The sequence below is a fragment of the Clarias gariepinus genome, chromosome 6 (genome assembly GCF_024256425.1).
Source record: "Clarias gariepinus isolate MV-2021 ecotype Netherlands chromosome 6, CGAR_prim_01v2, whole genome shotgun sequence".
NCBI classification, from domain to species: domain Eukaryota; kingdom Metazoa; phylum Chordata; class Actinopteri; order Siluriformes; family Clariidae; genus Clarias; species Clarias gariepinus.
Genome location: NC_071105.1, coordinates 35,494,755 through 35,505,686, shown reverse-complemented (window position 1 = coordinate 35,505,686; position 10,932 = coordinate 35,494,755). Strand labels below are relative to the sequence as shown.

Sequence of the window (10,932 nt, the reverse complement as noted above, 5' to 3'; positions counted from 1 at the left end):
ATTTACATTTAGTCATTTGGCAGATGCTCCATGTTATCCAGAGCAACTTACATTTTTATCTCATTATACGTCAAGGGCCCAACAGTGGTTGTGGGGTTTGAACCTGGGATCTTCCGAACCGTAGTCCAATGCCTTAACCACTAAGCTACCACTTTTCCCCTAAAGGCCCTATTTCAATGGTACTAAGTAGTTGGTATTTAGTCCTGAGCAGGTTGTTGGTAATTAACAGGTAAAACAATTTGTAACTTGCAAGTGAGTGTAAGTAGCTGGTATTGAGTTGATAGCTTAAATACGTAGTAAATTTGTAGAAATATGGTAATTCGCTAGTATTTTCATCTTAGTATTCCTACACCAACTTGCATAATAAATGCGAGCCACTAACTTACAGTAGCCCCATACAGTACTTACTGTACCAATAAGTACCAGATAGTAGTTGGTAGAAGGTGTTACTTAGTTCATACTGTTGGACATTTGTATATCTGAATTACAGTTTTTTTTTTTTTTTAACAATCACTTATAAATTTTCTTTCATATCACATGTATGTTCGATTATATTGTTTCTCAGACATGAAGAAACACAAACTGCTTTGTTCTAAAGACTGTAACTAAAGATAATTTTGCATAAACATTTACACAAAAACAACATCAACAGAAAAATGTTCTCGTGTCTGTGATACTGGACCATCCACTATACACTAAGTCCCCGCTACTATAAAAACCGTAACATTATAACAAGAGCATGAATATGAACCTTTGATTTGGCATGCCTTGTAGCTATGAGGAATATTTACATAATAATTGCCTTATAATAATATGTGTCATAATATTTATACTGGATTTAATATTTATCCTTTTTTTTTTTTGAACAGAAGTGGTAGTATTATTTGAAACACGCTGCTATGAAGTGGGTTCAAATAACATTTGAGCTTTTCTCTGTGACATTGCCACCTAAAGAGCTTTCGACTGCTTTAAACCAGCACACACAGTGAGCAGGGCCCAGGAGAGATAAGAGCGTGCTTGTAAAACATAATTATATTTATGTTCAAGCAATTTAGTTGTGTGAATGGAGCAGTTTTAGGTGTGTGAATCAGCCGTAGAAGCGGCAGCGGCGGCAGCACAATAACACACCCTGAGAAAAGAAAAAGCCCGGCGTAAAGTAAATTAGAGAAGATACAGCGAGTCTTTCCTGCTTTAAAGCATGTATGAGGGCCAGAGTGTTAACCTCACTGACTTGAGTACTTACTTTAAGCGCAGGTGTGTCATGGTTCATTTACACTCATTTACACTAGCTAGTCACAATTTTCACACACTTCCATGACATATATTGTAATTGAATTACATTTATTTTGGTGGCATGTAACAATACCACAAAATGCCAAAAACCACAGAAATGAGACAATTTAGAACCATATCCTATGAATCATGTGGTCCGATGTTTCTTCAGTTCCCAACTAATAACTGCGGTAACTACCTGCCTGACACTGCTCTTTACGATATTATATGGTCATATTCCACCTCTCATCAAACATACTGTATGTAGAGGCATTTTAAAGAAAGAAGCTTAAAAAGTTAGCAGCAGAGCTTGACGCTGCCTCTGGTGAGTGTATGTAGCGAGTAGCGTTAGCTTGCTTTGTAAATCTTCATACAATCATGTTGTAAGAAAGGAGAGAAGGTTAGCGCTGCCCTTGACAAGGACGGAAGACGACCTAGTGGCTTGCAACACATATAAGTTTATAGCACAGCAACCTACCGCATCTCTGGCCAAGTGGAAAGCACTGTGGCCTTGCCTTTACTGGGTCAAGGGGTTCGATTCCCACCTTTGTGTGAAGTTTGCACGTTCGCCTAGTGGGATCATCTCACGGTCCTAGACATGGGCAGTGGTGGCTCAGGCTCTGATTTACTGATCAGACGGTTGGCGGTCCGAGACCCAGCTCAGACGGGTTGCCGCTGTTGGTCCCCCTGAGCAACGACATTAACCCTGCCTGTGCCGGGTGCGCTGTATAGGTGACCCTGCTCTCTGACCCTAGCCTACAGTACTAACAACAACAACAACAAAAAGCTGCGATATATAAAGAATTCAGCTGGCGGTAAAACAACTGTCACTTCAGAAGGAGTTTCTAGATATTCACATGCCTTCATACAGTAGACATAGTGCCATAGATTGGTGTGTGAGTTTCTGGAAGCACATCAGATGCCAAAAAATTTGAAATATAGTTTGTTGTATGTGTGTGTAGGCTGACTTATTGGATTTAGTGTATAACAGCCATAGAGGATATAAAAGAGATCAGAGAGTATACGTTGGTGTAAACAAACACACACACACACACTCTCACGGACAGGTTTATCAGTGTTCCCATAAGAGCTATAAGCTTAACCGCTACAAATCACCCGCTTTGTTTGCTCGCCTTACACCTGCAAACAGCTGTTAAGTGACGCAAACTTCAATTGTAATGGCTGAGCATCCCCATAAGATACTCGACTGTGGGATACAGTACTGTAGATACCATGTTAGTCCTATGGTACCTGTACCATGGTGTTTTTGACAGTACCATGGTACTAATTTGCTAATATAGTACATGTTGTACACTACAGTACATGATTCTACCGCTGTTCATACACCATAGTATGGGACATGCTTATATAGTGTACTGTATTATGATACTAAGAAACATGTACCAGGATACTGTTAAAAATATGTTTATAAACCATATAGCTACCTCTTCAGGGTCATTTTACTTGTTAAGATACTTTTCATAAGGTTAATACACAATACGTTTACATTACTTATTGCGTATCACAGTGGCTACTAAACTTTAATGGTAATCTGATATCATTCTGCCAGCACTATAGCACACCATTAGTATATAATATGATACAGTATGTACAATCATACCATATTAGATACCTTCTGAACTTTGGTAGCCACTGTGGTACCCAATAAGTACCATGGTATTCAACAAGGTATTTTCATTCAACAAGAGTATCAAAAGTGCCGTAGTACCTATCTGTAGTGCCTCAATGGTAATGTCGAAAGTACCACGGTAATACTATGGTATATTATGGGACTGTATGTTCTATAAATTACCATAGAAAACATTTTCTTTCGGGTTAGAATTGAATGGAGTTTTAAAACCATTCAACCGGATAGTGAATTTGCTTTTAGTTTAGTCCCTATAAAATGGCTTTATACAAGGGTGAGTCAGAAATTATCCGCACTCTGGTTATTGAAGGTTTTTTGTTGGTCTCGTCTGCGCTTCTCAAGTCTGTTCAAGGCTACTGTTAAGGATATTGTCTCCCCAGTTAGTGCTGTGCAGGTGGGAAGGTGTTACATCAGTTAATGTACAGTACTTGGTGCAGAAACAAAGAGAATCATTACTGGTGACGGGACATGGATTCTTCATTATGAGCCTGAGAATTAACAGCAGATTATAGAATGGAAACATCCTTAATCGCCGACCGAGAAAAACTTCAAAGGTTGACCTCTGCTAGAAAATTCATCAATACTGTAGTTACAGTTTTTTTTGGGATTCTCAAGGGCCAGTACTGGAACATTTTCAGGAAATAGGTTCAACAATCACCAGTGCCCTGTTCTGTTTAGTTCTTGAAAAAACTAATAAACAAAACGAAAAAAAAAAACCCCACTTTCTAAATCTTTTTAACAACAATTTTTTTAAATACAATATTTTTGTAATTTCCTTTGTCATGCACAATTTCATCTTAAATATTACAAATGAATTTCAAAGTTCTTATTCCTTTTCCTCCAGATGTTGCCCATCTACTCCATGTCTGATTATATTTTATGCAAAATTATGCTTTATGTTGTTCAAAATGCATAAAGCGGCACTCACCATTTAAACATCACATAAGCAAACTTAAATATCCATCATAAACAGACTCTGTTGATCTTTATTGTTTTCCCAGTAACCTGTTATCTATCATTCCTTATCCCGGTTATAGCAATGTGATTGGAAGCGTGGTCTGAATCTCCTTACACAACTGCGTAATGGGAAACACCTTCACCATGCTTGCTTTGGTACTTTCCCAATTGTATACATACATACACAGATATGTGTGTTCCTGCTCACTATAATCAAATATTACATAATGACGTCAAAGAGGAGTGATGAAGAACAACAAACCAACCTGGAACAGCGTGTGCATATCTGCTGAGGTCATGTTTTTTTCTCTGTTTTTGCCCTACTTTTGACACTCAGAGGTGCGTAGGATTAATTCAGTCATAAAGTCATATGTATTTTACAAAATCGAAAACTTGAAATAAATGGGCTTTGATGTGGCGCGTTGTGGCGCAGCACTTACAGAAGGAGCAGATAAGAACGTTCTCTACTGCCACGGTAACAAAGACAGAGAGAGCGAGATATGTAAAAGACGAGATCAACCGTAGAGCTGTGTCGCTGCCCGGGGCGATAAGTGCAGATGTAGCGAAGATGGCAGTGTGCAGCGTCAAGAGGCAGAGATAATGATAGCTTGTGCATGAGAATACAAGACGGATATCAAAGACAGCTGAGGGGGAAAAAAAGGAAAAGAACGAAAGAATAAAGAAAAAAGAAAGAAAGTGAAGCTCATAGACCTCTGTCTCAGTCTATAGTTGACTTGGATCCTTCTGTCAATTTTGATTTGTTCAATAAAGTCAAACCGTTAAAAAACTAATCAGATATTAGGAAATTGTTACATCAGTTGTCATAATGAAAAAAAAAACATTTTTTAAATAATTTTTTAATAGATAAATATTTAAATAACTGATTTAAACATGAAAGAATCATTCAAACAGCTGTGTTTAACATAGTAGAATACTGTAGTAGAGGAAATGGCATGAATTACCATAAGGTGCTGTTAAAGCATCCGGGTCACGGCACCACCGAAAGAAACTTTGCAACTGGACTGGAGTTAGGATCTGATGTCCGGAGACTGGATTGAAGGTAGGATTTTCTCTTGTTGGTTTATTAACGAGGTATAATAGAATAAGGCCTAACCATAGGTAGCATAGTAGCATTTTTTTTGGCTTTGTACATACAGCTTACAAAAATGGATGCTACAATTTGAAGCTGTTTAAACACAGTGGTACCTTGGCATACAAATTTTCGCTTTAAGAACTGAAATTTTGCAAGAAATTGGTCATATTATGCATTTTGGGCCAAACCGAGACCAAACGAACCAAACATGCTATGTTGCATGTACGTCCGGGAACCGTTCAAAACTTGTCTGCGTCAGCCACCTACAGTTTTGTTCTTAAAGCAGCCAGTACCAAGAGGAATCATAAATTAAGCTTAATTGAGGTTTAGTGACTATTTATTTCATATTTTACTTAATTTACATGTCTTTTTACAATGTTTTTATTGTTTTTATATGCAAAAATATAATTATAGTGGTGTAAATTGGTAATATTGGTAATATTTTTGGGTGGCTGGAACAGATTAAATTTGTGTGCTACCACTAAATAGATAAAGGTTTAGACTTACTTGCATTTTTATTTGGGGTTGTAGTGTATTTGTGTGTTGTTTCTGCATGATCGCTCCATTACTTATGTGTTTTATGTTTCAGTCACTGAACTCCAGACGTTTTTTTTATTTTTTATTCATTCATCCTTTAACCATCCTCAGTGCCAATATTTCCGCTTCCAAATTCATTAGCATTGGGTAATTAGCATAATATTTTGGCCTCAAACACAAATCTAAACTTATTACGTGTCTAATCCAATCAGGAATGTCAGATGAATCCAATTCTCAGCAGCCATTACATGGATGATTTGACATGTCTGAGAATCGGGACTCGCCGAGGACTCGACTCCAAAAATCAGGACACACTTTTCTTCAGCCTTAGAAAACTTGCAAGTCTGGAAGAAAACACAGACAGAGTAAAGTAGGTAAAGCAGAGTGTAGATTGTGCTTTTTGCTTGCATGATGCACATTTTTTTTTTTTTTTACCATATGTTTGGATATAAACAGTTTTAGGGCTTGTTCACCTTATCTAAAACTAATTACTACGAATAATCTTGCACCAATTATCTTTATAATATTTGCCAACTGGTTAGCACTGTTGCCCCATACAGTACCTCCAGGGTTGTGGGTTTGGACTCTCCATTCTTGGTGCACTGAGTAGGCCTGTTCTTGCAGTGCCTGGTGGCTTTCCTCCAGTATCCACTGGAGTTCCAGAGCGAGACCCCTGCGACCCTACAGTGGTATAGACAATGGATTGTGATCAATATCACTAAACAGTATTTGTTTCATATCGTGGTTGCATGATGGCATAGTGTTTAGTACTGTGGCCTCGTACTTTTAGGTTCGGGGGGTTCGATTGCCACCTGTGGTTGGTGGGTTTCCTCCAGGTACTGCAGTCTCCTCCTACAGACCAAAGACATGCAGATTAGGCTAACTGGCATTTCCAAATTGCCCATAGTGTGTGTATTAGTCTCTGTGAGCTCATGCCCTGCATTCAGGATGTATCCCACCTTGTGTCCCAAGAATCCCTGGGGTAGGCCATACAGGATGTAGAGAAAGAGTGAGTGAGTGTGATTGTCTCTCAGAACCAGGACCCCAAGTTCAATACTGATCTCTGGCTATGGTTTGTTTGGTGTTTCCCTTGTTCTCCTCAAGTCTGTTGGAGCCACTTCAGGTTGTCCTGTTTTCCTTCATCAAAACTCCCCAAAGCTGGCTAAAACGCCTACGGACTGTCTCCGCAGCCAGGGTGTATTCCTACAATACACACAGTGTTCCTGAAATAGGCTCTAGACACAGTGTTGACCCTGACCAGGATAAAGATGTTAATAAAGTTGGAAAGCTGTTAACTTTCCAAACTTTTTTTTTTTGCTTTTACTGTCGCAAGCTGAACAAAACTACAGAATCAAGAAGAGGGAGTTGCTCGGTGTCCCTCTAGATGATGTCTTGTATATTTTTTACGCCACAGCTGATGAACATGAGTGGCAGTCCCATTTCAGCATCCGTGTTAATGCACCCGAACTTGAGCGACTGACGAGTGCACTGGGATTGCGCGAATTTGCCCGCTGTGCTGTTTAATCTCTTCTCCTAACGCTTTACAGCGAGTACGTTGCGTTAGAACTCGGAGCTCCAGCCTTGCGGTCTCTACGAGTTTTTTCCCCGCTGCTTTGCGAAAGCCAGGGCCCTGCGAGTACAAAATGTGAGGCCTCTCGTCTGCTTGTTCCCCCGAAAAGCCTTTCAATTACGGCGCTCTCTCGACATTGTGTAAATATTTTGTGAGACAATTGGTTACAGCCAGATGGCAGATGCCTGGAGTCAAGACCTTTTAATTTGATCCAACACACTTTATTAAGAGAGGAGACGTTGGGCACGTAAACACACATGCGCGCACACACAAAGGCACACGCAAAGGCGACTATAGGCTCTCACGAGGTCTTCGTGTGGTTCACATTGAGGCCTTGGAGTTTGTGAAAGATTTTTTTTTTTTCTGTTTGCCTCAATTATTTCAGCATGAGGAGAAGATCAGAGCATCTCTTTCATTTCAAAGAGTCTTCTGTTCCAGAAATGACAGTTTTTTTTTTGTTTTTTTTTGAGTAAACATATGCAGAGGAGCCGTCTCCTGTCTCTTTCTTTACTCTCCTGTCTCTCTGCATGTCCTTTGAAAAGCGACAGTCCCCCCTGGCCTGTGTATGGAATGAAGGCTGTATTTGACAAACCAAGGTGGTCCCTGATTTTCTAGCATTCTTTGCCTTTTTCTTTCCCTCATTCTTCATCTTCGGTTCGTTCTGGTTCTGCGCTGTCAGTTAGGTTTTGAAGTGAAGTGCGTGTGATGGTCAGGATTAATGGAGTGTCAGGGGACTGTTGTCATCTCTGTCAATAAAACGGCCAGAGGGAGCGCTACCTTTGTAGCCGCTCTTCTCCCCTCGCTCCGTCTCCTTTCTTTATTCTCTCCTGCACCCATTTGCATTCCTCCATGCTTCAGCATGGAAAGACATCTGACAAGCTCTCCTTGATTCTCTTCGTGTCACACTCCTCGCATGTCTCCGTGGATCTTCTGATTGTCAAACACATGGTTGAAAAGCTCAGGTCGTCCATGTGACTGGATTGAATTGAACAAGGGCCTTTGATGTAATTAAGCTCCCTGAGGCTAAGCTTGATGCAGGATCTACATACTGTATATCTCAGTATATAGGTTACAAAAAAATAAAAGACACGCGCGGGCTAGATGACACCACCACTGTTGCAGAAAAACAGGGAGCTCAGAGAGTTAAACTGATTAGTCAGAGATAGATTATTTACCTGTAGCAGAGAAACTTTGAGCTGGTTTACATCTCATCAGCGTACAGTATGTGTGTGTGTGTGTGTGTAACAGTGACTAGTCCTTAAAAAGTATAAAAGTTTGGTTCCTTCACTCTTTAAACGAGACCTGAGAGAGAAATCTAGTTTAGGTTTTGAAGCATTACGGAAAACAAGACACATGTAATCTCAAGAAATGTACAAAGGGCGTCAAGTCAAACCGGGATTTGTGATTGGCATTTACAGTACGGTGATGAGACTCTTAGTCGCTGTACAAAGAAGGCCAGATGTCTATGAACGACGATTCCTGTCTTGGTTCCCCGGAGCACACTGCAGTTATACCTGTGAACTTTCAGCAGATGGAACACCTTCCACTGTATAAAAAAAAAATCGGATATCATGTCACCAACTTGCAGAAGAGACACATGTGTTTGTGGGAACTGTACACACACTCACTTGGATGTTACAGGAACTTATTGCCACATCCTGAACCTTGCTCCAAGCCATTTCCACATGTTACGGGCGTTAAAAGAGTTCCTGGGAGGCCGGTGTTTCAGACATGAAGCAGGCAAGTCCGATGATCGTTTTCTACCTTGATGGTCTCCAAGCGTCTGCTTAGTGTAGCAGGGGATTGTATAAAGAAATAAAGGGAGTTTTTTTTTACTTTGGTAACTGTGTTCTGTTATTCTGCACAGTCAAAAGTCCTGGTTTTGCTTGAACGCCCCTCGTATTTAAATAAAACAATAAGTGGTATTTACGACCCATTTGTGCAAGCTCGGATGTGGCTTCATTGCCTCCCTATTAAACTGTCTCTGCGTTTTAGCTCTTAGCGAAGGTGACAGTCTGCAGGCTGCTGCTGTGGCATTAATAGCTCTACGACGACCTGTTAATAGAAGTAAAATATAACACTTTATCTGAAACCTTGCTGTCAGATTAGGTCTGACATCTTTAACCTGCCTGCATTAGGATGACACTTGGAACAAATGGTGCTTTAGAGGGAGTTAAAAAAAAAAACACACATGTTGAGGTTTTTAGCTTAGTGTAGGGTGAGCTGGGGAAAAAAACGCTGGGATGAGCTAGTGAGAGGGAATCTGCTCAGTTAACTCATTTCTACAGTACACGAGTCAGCTGAGCTTGCAGAAATTTATAGGAGTTTTACCAAGCAAAAGGGCTTTTCATGCTCAACCTGAATACATGCATTGATTTTTGTCCATGCAGGCATGCGTATTATTTTTTGCAACAGTCTCAGTGCAAGCACTTGCTCCTCAAAGGTGGGTTGATTACAGTGCTCCAATTCTACTGTAACACTACATCAATAAGGAGTTTAGTCTGCTTATACAGTAGCATACAAACCATTTCCCTTTTGTTGTAAATGGAAGAAGTTTCTATTGTCAGCACTTTGTAACAGTCGGAGGAAAACCAAGACCCTTTTAGATCTGTCTTTTCAAGTGTTTTAGTGTCTTGGTAACATGACAAGCTCGATTATTTTTGTCATATTCACATTCCATCCATCCATCCATCCATCCATCCATCCATCCATCGATCCATCCATCCGACCATCCATCCATCCATCTAAGGAACCCCTGTATTCCAATTAGGGGCAATTGGAGGCCAATGGTGACCATTGCATTTATTTCCATTTTTATGATCTGAAATGTTTTTACCTCCTTTAGTGTTGATTACTATGCACCATGTGGTGTCTAATTCCAGTGTGAAAATGATTCCTCATGCTCCCAGGAGCATTCTTTCACAGTTTGAGTCCTGGAGTACGCCCCGTGCCATCAGGAAAGGAAAAACTCCATACCTGTAGCTGTTGATAACCTGGTCGTTCAGTACATTCAGGTCGTCATCTGACTTCATTTTTTTTTGCCACATAACCTTAGGCAGCTGAAGCAACCCCAGATCATAACACTGTCTGCAGAGGCTCGTACAGTGGACACTATGCACGATGGCTGCATCGCTTTATGTGCTTCCCCTCTTACCCTGACACACCCATCGCTCTGGAATAGGGCTTTATCTGGACTCTATAGACCTCATGACATTTTTCTATTGTTCCAAGGTGAAATCTTTATGTTCCCTATCAAACTCAAGCCTTTTCGTCTGTGGTCAGACAGCTGACATTGTGTGTGTAGAAATGTTCTTACTTCCAATATTAATCACAGCTCGGATTTCTACTGTCCTTTGTTGTTCTTTTCCGATTTTTGTTGATTTCACCAAACATTTAAGTGCTTTCTGGTCAAGGTCGTTCAGGATTTTTTGAGCATATTGCTTCCCAGAGTTAACGGTTCAGCACAATTCTCGCAGGGTTTACTAATGGATCGGACAGTTCTTAATCCTATCTCAGGAATTTTTATGTTTTCTTTGCATGACTCAGGATAATAATTTGACCCATCTGAAATGATGACCTTTGTCTTTTGGCAGAGCAGTCTAGCTGTTTGTGTAGCTGTTGTAATTTAATTGATAACAGGATCCAACTTGTTTCATGGATGCTCCACTTAGGGATTAATGGAACAATGTGTTGCATTTTAACAGTAAAAATGATTGTTAGAATCGACAGATTGCTATGATATCATATCGTAGGAATAAAACACATCTGGATGTGCTTACACTCTCTCACTCACTCACTCATTCTAATATAGCACTTATATCCTGTACAGGGTCGTGGGAGACCAGGAGACTATCC

The 10,932-nt window shown here is 40.2% G+C and overlaps 1 non-coding gene across 1 annotated transcript; it reads left to right on the top strand.

Moving 5' to 3' along the window:
- The first annotated feature begins 1,650 nt into the window (after positions 1-1,650).
- LOC128527282 (U6atac minor spliceosomal RNA) lies at positions 1,651-1,735 on the top strand. Its single transcript, XR_008360862.1, has one exon. It is a non-coding gene; the product is annotated as a U6atac minor spliceosomal RNA (small nuclear RNA).
- Positions 1,736-10,932: the final 9,197 nt, after the last annotated feature.